Raw genomic sequence first — 12,102 nt, 5'->3', positions numbered from 1 at the left:
GAAAAACATTTACCTGCATACATAGTAGTAATCTGCAGGTAAAATTAATTTAAATAGTGTTCAACAGGGTTACTGGAACAGAGATTACAGGAACAAAGTGATCTTCTCCCTGTAGCTGCTTGCCTCCATTGTCCTGCTGGAAGACCGATGACCTCTGAGGGAGACCCAGCTTTCTCACACTGGGCCCTACATTATGCTGCAAAATTTGTTGGTAGTCTTCAGACTTCATAATGCCATGCACACGGTCAAGCAGTCCAGTGCCAGAGGCAGCAAAGCAACCCCAAAACATCAGGGAACCACCGCCATGTTTGACTGTAGGGACCGTGTTTTTTTTCTTTGAATGCCTCTTTTTTCTCCTGTAAACTCTATGTTGATGCCTTTGCCCAAAAAGCTCTACTTTTGTCTCATCTGACCAGAGAACATTCTTCCAAAACATTTTAGGCTTTTTCAGGTAAGTTTTGGCAAACTCCAGCCTGGCTTTTTCATGCCTCCGGGGTAAGAAGTGGGGTCTTCCTGGGTCTCCTACCATACAGTCCCTTTTCATTCAGACGCCGATGGATAGTACGGGTTGACACTGTTGTACCCTCGGACTGCAGGGCAGCTTGAACTTGTTTGGATGTTAGTCGAGGTTCTTTATCCAACATCCGCACAATCTTGCGTTGAAATCTCTTGTCAATTTTTCTTTTCCGCCCACATCAAGGGAGGTTAGCCACAGTGCCATGGGCTTTAAACTTCTTGATGACACTGCGCACGGTAGACACAGGAACATTCAGGTCTTTGGAGATGGACTTGTAGCCTTGAGATTGCTCATGCTTCCTCACAATTTGGTTTCTCAAGTCCTCAGACAGTTCTTTGGTCTTCTTTCTTTTCTCCATGCTCAATGTGGTACACACAAGGACACAGGACAGAGGTTGAGTCAACTTTAATCCATGTCAACTGGCTGCAAGTGTGATTTAGTTATTGCCAACACCTGTTAGGTGCCACAGGTAAGTTACAGGTGCTGTTAATTACACAAATTAGAGAAGCATCACATGATTTTTCGAACAGTGCCAATACTTTTGTCCACCCTCTTTTTTATGGTTGGTGTGGAATTATATCCAATTTGGCTTTAGGACAATTCTTTTTGTGTTTTTTTTTTTTCATTTAAGACAAATTAAATGAAGATAATAATAACAAAGAATTTGTGTTAGCTATAGTTTTCAGGAAGAAACTGAGTATTATCTGACAAAATTGCAGGGGTGTCAATACTTTTGGCCACAACTGTACATTTATCACCGTTTGATGAGAAAACCATTTTAAATAAGACATTGATTTAGGTTTACGTGTGGTTGGGACCTTTTCCATTTTTTTTTTAAATGAACCTTCTTTACTAGTATTTGTGGCAGGGTTTATAGAAGACAATTATTAAACTCCAGTGTCTAAATGGAATCCTATATTGAAATTCTAACATTTCAAAACTTATTTCCCCAAGCATGCATGAATGTAATGTACCTGATATTTTATTTTCAGAGGCCATATTGAGAGAATCAATACAAACATATCTTTGTCTTTTGATCCCAGCCTTTTTTTTAATCAAAGAAATGTGCATCTTGTACAACACAATAACAGAAAGGGTAATGAAGGCTCTCCTCACTTGTACAAATGTAGACACATGCAGGGTCCCAGCAATGGAACCTGAGACACTGCTGATAGTACCTATAGACCGTGGAATGCTGCCAGTCTTGAAGGAAACAGCAGTAAAAAAATGTGAATTTGAGTCCTTTAATACAGATACTGGTGTGGTGTGGAAGATCACCAAGATGTCCAAGAGAAGTAGGCTGTGTGCACACGTAAGCGTTTTTTTTTTTTTTTGCGTTTTTACCAGCAAAAACGCTTAAAAAATCGCTTAAAAGAAGCATCCCATTCATTTTAATGCATTCTGCACTTTTTGTGCATATTGATGCGTTTTTTTCCGCGAAAAAAACGCATCTCGGTAAAAAACACAGCATGCTCATTAATTTTGTGGAAAAATCCACGTTTCTAGCCATTTTCTATGAGACTGGGGACGTGCGGGAAAAAAACGTATAAACGCGCGTTTTCTGGGAAGGAGTCCGATTTTCATTCAGAAATTTTCTGCATACGTGGGCACATAGATTCATAGTTTAAAAGAGTCAATAAAAAATAACTTGAAAGTGGCATATTTTATTAGCATTTTTTGGGGCTTTTTTTTTGAAGAATGCTACCCTTACATATTTGATTACCTGGCAGGCATTAGGAGTTATTATACAGTAGTAAAAAATAATAGCAGTCCAATGTGACTGACCAGATTAGGCTGCTTTCACACTAGTGTTTGTGTACGTGGCTGCGTACTTCTTATGCTCTGTACTTACTGTATATTTAACATTTGGTATGCAGGGACATGCGTTGTATGTGGATGCGTCCCCATGCGTCGTTTTGACATGCCCGCCAAACGCAACATGTTGCGTCCCTGTGCGTTCGGCGGGCACGTCAAAACGACACACGGGGACACATCTGAATACAGCATATGTCCCTGCGTACTCAATGTTAAATTTAGGTACACAAGGTACATGCGGATCTTAAGGAATGAAGTACGCAGCCATACGCTGCGTACACAAACGCTAGTGTGATACCAGCCTTAATCACTGTTTTTGGTATGAATTAAATTACCACGTCAAACAATTTACCAGTTGGTGCAGTAGATTCTAAGAAAACCAACACTCAGCATTCACGATCTGCATGTTTTTGTCTGTATTAGAATAATTAATTGAAAGGGGGGGGGGGGGGGGGAGTTCAAAATAAAAGCAGTATGGAGTTCAATTAGTGAGGTCAATCATTATGTGAAGAAACAGGTGTGAATCAGGTGGCCCTTATTTAATCCATTTTAGCCCCAAGGGTGGTTTGCACATTAAGGAGCGGGTCAATTTTTAAATTCTGACCACTGTCCCTTTATGAGGTAATAACTCTGGAACGCTTCAATGGATCTCAGTGATTCTGAGACTGTTTTCTCGTGACATATTGTACTTCATGATAGTGGTAAAATTTATTTGATATGATTTGCGTTTATTTGTGAAAAAAATAAAAATTTGATGAAAATTTCGCAATTTTCCAACTTTGAATTTTCATGTCCTTAAATCACAGATATGTCACACAAAATACTTAATAAATAGCATATATCATATTTTGTGTATTATAAGACGCTTCGGATTAAAAGACGCACCGCAAATTTTGAGGCAAAAAATAGGAAACAAACTGCTGAGATCTCAACTCCCGAGATCTTGGTGCCGAGATCTCCATCTGCGCATGCGCTTCCTCTGGCAGCCATTTTCCCGGAGTCGACCGCATAGGAGACAATGGAATGGCGGGGGCTCTGGCCTTTCACAAAATGTCGGCAGAGCCTCTGCAGTAGCACCGGAGACCCACAGCGGCGAGCCGCACATCAGGACACACCCTCATCCCAGCCTGCGGCTTGCAGCAACGCTCCACTCTTTCCTCCAACTGGGACCCTGGTCCATCGCAGTTGGCAAGGTATAGCCGCATTATAAGACACACCCCCATTTTCCCCCCAAATTTGGGGGGAAAAGTGTGTCTTATCCGAAAAGTACAGTACCACAATTTTGGAACCAATTTTTTTTTTTTTGTTAGGATGTTATAAGGGTTAAAAATTGACCAGCGATTTCCCATTTTTGCAAAACCAGTTTTTTGTTTTTTTTTTAGGAACCACATATTTGAAGTCACTTTTAGGGGTCTATATGATAAAAGGTACCCAAAAGTGACACCATTCTAAAAACTGCACCCCTCAAGGTGCTTAAAACCTCCAAGTGCATCACAGAAGCTTATAACGTAGAGCCATGAAAATAAAAACATTTTTCCACAAAAATAATCTTTTCACCCCCAATTTTTTTATTTTCCCAAGGGTAACAGGAGAAATTGGACCACAAAACTTGTTGTGCAATTTGTCCTGAGTACGCCGATACCCCTTATGTGGGGGCAAACCATTGTTTGGGCGAATGGCAGAGCTCGGAAGGGAAGGAGCGCCTTATGACTTTTCAACACAAAATTGGCTGGAATTGAGATCGGATATCATGTCGCGTTTGGAGAGCCACTGATGTGTCTAAACAGTGGAAACCCTCCATAAGTGACCCCATTTTGGAAACTAGGTCCCCCAAGGAACTTATATAGATGTGTGATGAGCACTTTGAACCCCCAAGTGTTTCATAGAAGTTTATAACGTTGATCCGTGAAAATAATAAAATCACATTTTATTCGGTCGTCCATGACAGCACCACCTGAGAGAGGGGATCTGCCCTCCGGGAACAGGAAATCCTACAGATACATAAGGGCGGCACCTCTCCCGCGCATCAGTTGGTTTCCTGTTCCTGGAGGACAGGATTCCCTACAGATCATGCCATCATGGACAAAGGAATCCCCAGCCGGCTGTCCAACTCAGGTAGCGGGGGGGTCTCCTACCTCAGGCAGTGCGGAGCTCCCTGGTAGCGCCACTGTGACCCGCGCAGGGTTTCACGGCAGTGTGCGGGGCAGGTGGGAGCGGGGTCCGGAGGATGCCCGTCTCCTGGGCCGGCGCCGACGGGTAAGTAGGTTCCCTTCCCACGATTCTGGTCCTTGTCCCGGCGGGTGCGGCTGCGTTCGGGGGGCGCTGGGTGCCGGGGGCGCCGGAGACCTGTGCATCCGCGCGGGTGAAAGGCCGGGCCGGTGGTCGGCGCGTCCTCGCGTGCGCCCGGGCTGGATGTGATGCGACGGGGGGGGGCCGGTGGCCTGCGCGTCCTCGTGCGCCCAGACCGGAAGTGGAGCGGCAGGGGGCGGGGCCGGTGACGTCGATGGCCTGCGCGTTGCCGCGCTCCCGCCCGGACCAGAAGTGGCGGGCGGGGCTGGTGGCGCCGGACCGGAAGTCAGGTGCCGGCCGGCTTTTCTCTCTCCCCGTGCGTCGGCGGGGGGGGCAAGGCATGCGAGGGGGTGGACGTCAGGAAAAATGGTGGGGGGGCGAAAATCAGCCCCAGGCCACGTCACCTGCGGACCCGGATTTCCGGGGGGAGAAAAAGGGCACAGATCCACTGCCGAGCGGCTTCAAGCTCAGAGGCAGGATGGACGAGCCGGAAGCTCCCGTGCCACAGCTAGACAAAGAGCAGGAACGTATCTCAGAGCGGTCCCAAACCAGCCCCCAGCAAATGAAGAAACAAACTGGACAATCCGGCCATAGAAGTTCCTCCAGGCCGAAGGATCCAGCTCGCCCCCCCCATGATCCGGTACCTACACCTTCTGCTCAGGGTAAGAGATCTTCGTGAATGTGCCCTGATGCAGTGTTCCCCTTTATGTTTTTCCTCCTATAGGGGAAGAAATGTACTGACAAGGCAAAAATCAGGGAATGCGCCCTTTGTAAATGCCCCTTGCCGGATGCCTACCCTAAGAGGCTGTGCCAGTCATGCATACGGCAGACGGTGGCAGAAGAGACCCCTGACTTTGCTACAAGTCTAAGGGAGATAATCAGAGCGGAGGTTAAAGCCCTAATATCCGTACCCCAGGGGGAGTCGTCTAGGAGAAGAAAGAGAGCGAGCTTTTCAGAGTCAGGCTCTTCAGCAGGCCCTAGAGGGAACGAAGACTCCTCAGAACCCTCCACGTCCGCATCCTCTTCGGAGGACGACGCCAGCCGTTTCTGCCTAGGTCTTGAACAAGTGGACAAGCTGGTCAAAGCAGTTAGGGCTACCATGGGGGTAACAGACGCCAGACCTGAACAGTCAGCACAGGACCTAATGTTCGGGGGTTTAGACCCCAGGAAACGTAAGTCATTCCTGTTAAACGACAAGGTCCAAAATTTGATTAATAAAGAATGGAGGAAACCGGAAAGGAAAGGCTCCCTACCACCAGCCTTTAAACTACGATATCCCTTTGAGGACCCTATGGTGAATAAATGGGACAAAGCGCCGAAATTGGATGCAGCAGTGGCTAAAGCGTCCAAAAAATCCACTATTCCCTTTGAGGACATGGTCAATTTGAAGGATCCGCTGGATAAAAAGGCGGACTCCTACTTGAAAGGCACATGGGAAATGTCAGCTGGCGCCCTGAGACCGGAGGTCGCAGCTACCCGCACGGCCAGATCTATGATGGTCTGGTTGGACCAATTAGAGACACAGCTAGTGGACAGAGCCTCGAGGGAGTCTATCCTAAAAACCCTATCTACCATCCAGGACGCGGCAGCCTTTTTAGCCGACGCTTCAGCAGACTCTGCGAGAATGGCGGCCAAGGCCGCAGGGCTTTCGAATGCAGCCCGACGGGCTATATGGCTGAAATGCTAGCCCGGGGATGTCCAGGCCAGATCCCGGCTTTGCTCCATCCCATGTGAGGGAGAATATTTATTTGGACCCATCCTAGATGAACTCCTAGAGAAGGCGGGCGATGATATAATGAAATTTCCTTCCCTACCCACCACTTCCTATAGGCGTCCCTTTGCTAGGAAGAGATTTTTTCGGAGGAGGTCGTCCAGGGACCGGGGCAGATGGGAAGATAAGAAAAGGAAAGGTACCGGTTTTATGTTTGGAGGGGGACGCCAAGAAGCACCCCGCGAGTCCAAGAAACCTCCTCAATGACTAGAGGCCCCGGTGGGAGGTAGACTATCAGCCTTCTACCCAGCCTGGTCGCGGATCTCGAACAGTAACTGGATCCTGGGGTTGGTGACCGCAGGCCTAAAGCTCGAATTTACCTGTGTCCCCCAGAACAGCTTTAGAGCCACTCCGCTTAGATCTTCCTTGGCGGAACAGACTGCCCTAGAATCTGAGGTTATTGATCTATGCCAGAAGGGCGTACTGACAAAAGTACCAGAGGCAGAGAAGGGCGAAGGCTTCTACTCTCCCGTATTTTTGGTCCGTAAACCGGATAATTCCTACAGGACCATAATTAATCTGAGGGCGCTTAACAGATACCTAATCATTCGACCTTTCAAAATGGAAACAATCAGCTCCACAATAAAGTTGCTGTTTGAAAATTGTTTTATGGTGGTGTTGGATTTAAAGGACGCTTATTACCATATACCCATCTATGCGTCTCATCAGCATTTCCTTAGAGTGGCAGTTCATTTGGAGGGGTTGTTACAGCATTTCCAGTATGTCGCCCTTCCCTTTGGTATAGCAGTTGCCCCCCGGGTGTTCACTAAAGTTATAGCGGAAGTTATGGCCCATCTACGGGAGGCGGACGTCCTAGTAATCCCCTACCTGGATGACTTCCTAATTGTAGGAAAAACAGCAGCCCACTGTCTGCATCAATTGCAGAAAGCAAAATTGGCTTTAGTTAGGGTGGCTATTAAATATCAAGAAGTCCCGTCTACAGCCCATGAAGGTCCATCAGTTCTTGGGCTTAACCCTTGATTCACAAAATCAGGAATGTTGTCTTCCTCCCAATAAATTGGTCCACCTACGCCAACAGGTCTTGAACGCCTCTAATAGCCCTTCCATGTCTCTCAGGAAGGCAATGTCCCTCCTGGGTTCTCTCTCATCCTGCATCCCCGCAGTCCGGTGGGCCCAGTTCCACACAAGGGTGCTACAGGGCGAGATTTTACGCCACCAGAAAAATCCTGGGCGGGTAGCTAGAAGGTCGGTTGACTGTCCCAACACACTTTGAGGTCACTTGAGTGGTGGCTAGACGAGAACAATCTAGCCAGGGGAGTACCCTGGGAATATAACATAACCCGGGTAGTCACCACGGACTCAAGCCCTACGGGTTGGGGGGCCCAAATGGGGGAACCTTAATTCAAGACCTGTGGGATAGTCATCAGTTGGAAATGTCCTCCAACCTGAAAGAGCTAACAGCCGTAGAGCAGGCAGTTAAATACCTTCTTGTGTATCTACAGGGGCACCATGTTCGTATATTCTCTGACAATCAGGTCACCGTGGCTTACATCAACCACCAAGGCGGCACTCGGTCCAAGTCCCTGATGGAGGTAGCAGAACGGCTGTTCCACTGGGCAGAGCAACATCTCCTGTCTTTAACAGCTCTGCACATAAAAGGAAAAGAAAACACCACGGCAGACTTCCTCAGCCGCAACCTCCTAAAGCAGGGAGAATGGTCCTTAAAAGCGTCCATCTTCAACCAGATAGTAGAAAAATGGGGACAGCCAGAAGTGGACCTCTTCGCCACCAGAGAAAACAGGAAGGTGCATCAGTTCTGCTCCCTGAATCCCAGGGAGAACCCTCTGGCAGTAGATGCTCTGTTAATCAAATGGGACTTCAGGCTAGCATACGCCTTTCCTCCCCTGACTCTACTACCCCTGGTGATGAGGAAAGTCAGGAAGGACAAAGCGAGAGTCATAGTGATCGCCCCGTTTTGGCCCAGGAGGGCATGGTTCTCATGCCTAAGGACCATGTCGGTATCCGACCCTTGGGTCCTACCAGACATCCCAGACCTGTCCCAGTGCCCAGATTACCATCCTCAGGTAGCTGGCCTACATCTGACGGCGTGGATTTTGAACGGGCACTGCTAAGAGAGAGAGGTTTTTCCCCGGCCCTAATTAACACCCTGCTTAAAAGCAAAAAGCCGGTTACAACAAAAATCTATGTCAGGATATGGAAGAAATTCCTTCAGAGTTCAGGGGTAGTAGCTGGACAGTCCACTCCCATAGCACAGATCTTAGAGTTCTTGCAAAAAGGTCTGGATATGGGACTCTCCACCAGCACCCTTAAGGTACAGGTGTCGGCTCTAGGGGCACTATTCAACTGCAACATCGCCAATAACCATTGGATCAGTAGGTTCATTAAAGCAACAGGCAGGTCCAGACCGATAGTGAGGAATAAATTCATGCCATGGGATCTAAAACTAGTTCTTATGGCCATGACAGAGGCCCCGTTTGAACCTATCTCATCAGCTTCCACGAAAAACCTGTCCCTTAAAGTGGCTCTCCTGGTAGCGTTAACATCAGCCCGTAGAGTGAGTGACATCCAGGCACTATCTAGACTGCCTCCTTACATACAATTCAGGGATGATAGGGTAATTCTCACGCCCGATCCGGCATACCTGCCTAAAGTAGCCTCCAGTTTTCATAGATCTCAGGAGATAGTTCTTCCATCCTTCTTCCCTAATCCCACGAACGATAAAGAAAGGAAATTACACACGCTAGACGTTAGGAGATGTCTCCTAGAGTACCTGACAGTTACCGACCCCAGGAAATAAATAAGGCATTATCTTTTTTCCAATCAGGGCACTAGGAAGGGCCTTAGGGCTTCAAAAAGTTCGCTAGCGAGGTGGATTAGGGAGGCCATTTCTTTAGCATACACCTCAAAAGGCAAACCGGCCCCTGGCAAGCTGAGGGCGCTTCCACCAGGGCCATGGCAACCTCGTGGGCCGAGAGATCGGAGGTCTCAATCGACCAAATATGTAAGGCAGCTACTTGGTCCTCTCCGAGCACCTTTTATAACCATTATAGACTAGACCTGGGTGCTTCCTCAGACCTCTCCTTTGGTGTCAGGGTTCTGCAGGCTGTAGTCCCTCCCTAAAGTAATTATTACTCTCTGTAATTCTCTCAGGTGGTGCTGTCATGGACGACCGAATAAAGTCGTAGTTACTCACCAGTTAACGGTATTTTTCGTAGTCCATGACAGCACCCGTACATTCCCTCCCTTTAGTTTAATTTGGGTGTGCACTTCTTCCTCTTATATGTACACGGGTAATTGATAGTCGTGTAGGGTATTGTATATAAATTATGCTATTAACCATTGCGGTCCTCTTGTGCTCTGTAAACCAACTGATGCGTGGGAGAGGTGCCGCCCTTATGTATCTGTAGGATTTCCTGTTCCAGGAGGGCGGATCCCCTCTCTCAGGTGGTGCTGTCATGGACTCCGAAAAATACAGTTAACCGGTGAGTAACTACGACTTTCCTCACAAAAATGTTATTTTAGCCCAAAATGTTGCATTTTCATAAGGGTAACAATAGAAACTGCACCAAACAATTTGTTGTGCAATTTCTGTTGAGTGCGCCGATACCCCATATGTAGGGGAATACTACTTTTGAGGCACAATGCAAAGCTCAGAAGGGAAGAGGCACCATACTGGAGTTCAGATTTTGCTGGAATGGTTTGAGGGTACCATGTGACATTGGCAGAGCCCCTGAGCTGCCAGAATAATAGAAACCCCCTATATGTGAACTCATTTTACAAACTACACTCCCCAATGAATTCATCTAGCGATGCTGTGATCATATTAACACGACGTGTGCTTCACAGAATTTTATACCACTGAGCGAAGAAGAAAGAATAGATTACATTTTTACCACCAAAATGTTGATTTAGCCCCAAGTTTCAATTTTTTTTTAAGGGCTAATAGGAAATTTTTTTTTACAAAAACTGAGATCCATTTTTCCCTGCGTGTACCAATACCCTACATGTAATCGGGAAATATTTTTCAGGCACAGTGCAAAGCTTAGAAGGCAAGGAGCGCCAAATTTTACTGTTAAGGTTTGCAGGTGCCATGACACACTGGGAGAGCCAATGAGGTGCCAGAACAGCAGAACCCCCCATAAGTGACCCCATTTTAGCAACTGCACCTCTCAATGTATTCATCTAGGGGTGCAGTGATCATATTGACACCATGAGTGTGTCACAGAAATTTATACCATTGGGCAGTGAAAACAAAATAACTATTTTTACCACCAATATTTTGTTTCAGCCAAAGATTTCACGTTTTCACACAAGAAGTGGGTAAAAATAGCACTAAAATTTGTCCCACAATTTCTACGGAATGTGGCCATACCCCATATGTGGCATTACAGGACTACTGAGCCATATGGAGAGACTCGGGAGGAACGGAACACTAGGTGCCTCCTGGAGCCCAGATTTTCCTAGAATAGTTTGCGGAATTCATATACAGAGCCAGTAATTGCCAGTAGAGCAGAATCCTCCTCAAGTGACCCCATTTGGGAAACTATACGCCTTGGGGAATTCATCTATAGTTGTAGTGATGATTTTACCTTCATGGGTATTTTCCAGAAATAAGCAGCAATGAATGTCGCCGAGTGAAAATTGCAAACTGACGTTGAAGTGACCAGTACGATGTAGTGACCAGTACGTTGCCCCCTATATTTCTGTTAACAAATGACAGACATGAGTGGGGACTTGCTTTTTTTGTGGATTGAGTTGAAGCTTTTATTGGGAACATTTTACATAATGTTTGGGATCACATTTATCCGGCGCGCTAAGCTGAACACTTACTTTGAGGTTTCCATCTGAATCTCTGAGTGACGTGATTCAGATGAAACCCCCGAGGGATTCATTTACTATAATGAGGCAGCAGAGTCAAGCCCCCATTACCTATAACGATGTCCCAGCGATCCCACCAACGATCCGACATGATGGGATCGCTGGGACATCGTTAGGCTGATCGCTGGTGAGCTGTCACATAGAGAGCCCCAGCGATCAGGATCAGTGATGCTGGATTCTAATGTAAACATTGGGTATCAAGGAGCCGCGGCTCCTGGATACCCGCTGTTAACCTTGGAAACCGGCGTACACGCTGGTTTCCAAGGTAAACATCTGGTATCTAAGAGCCGACCGACTCCTGGATACCCGTTGTTTACCTTGGAAACCAGCGTGTACGCCGGTTTCCAAGGTAAACGGGTATCCAGGAGCCGCGGCTCTTAGATACCCGATGTTTACATTAGAAACCAGCGTCGCTGGTCTCTCGCTGCCCCACGCAGCGATGCGTGCTGGCCAGCGGGAGACCAGCAATCGAAAAACGGCCCAGGCCGATGCTGCACGATCAGCGATAACCGGCAGGGGGGCGATCGATGATCCCCGTCACACACAGCGATCTTGCTGGCGCGTCACAAAATCAGTGATCTCGCTAGTGTGTGACTGGGCCCTTACTCTGGACTCCGTTTGGCCTCTGTTCAGCGGTGTCCTTCCTTTCAAAAGTGCACAAACCTGTGGTCGACAGCACTTTTATGCAATCCTAAAAAGACAGACACCGCCGGATCACAGGTCAGTTGGCGTCCACAGTGCCTCCATCTGCCTCATTATAGGGAATCTTCTGTCAGGGATTCCGACTGAATCACGTATTTCAGAGATTTACACGGAAACCCCCGTGCAAGCGCTCAGCGCAGGATAAATG

The sequence above is a fragment of the Dendrobates tinctorius genome, unplaced genomic scaffold (assembly GCF_039654945.1).
Source record: "Dendrobates tinctorius isolate UK_male_01 unplaced genomic scaffold, ASM3965494v1 ptg000331l, whole genome shotgun sequence".
NCBI classification, from domain to species: Eukaryota; Metazoa; Chordata; class Amphibia; order Anura; family Dendrobatidae; genus Dendrobates; species Dendrobates tinctorius.
This window is presented reverse-complemented; position numbering follows the sequence as displayed.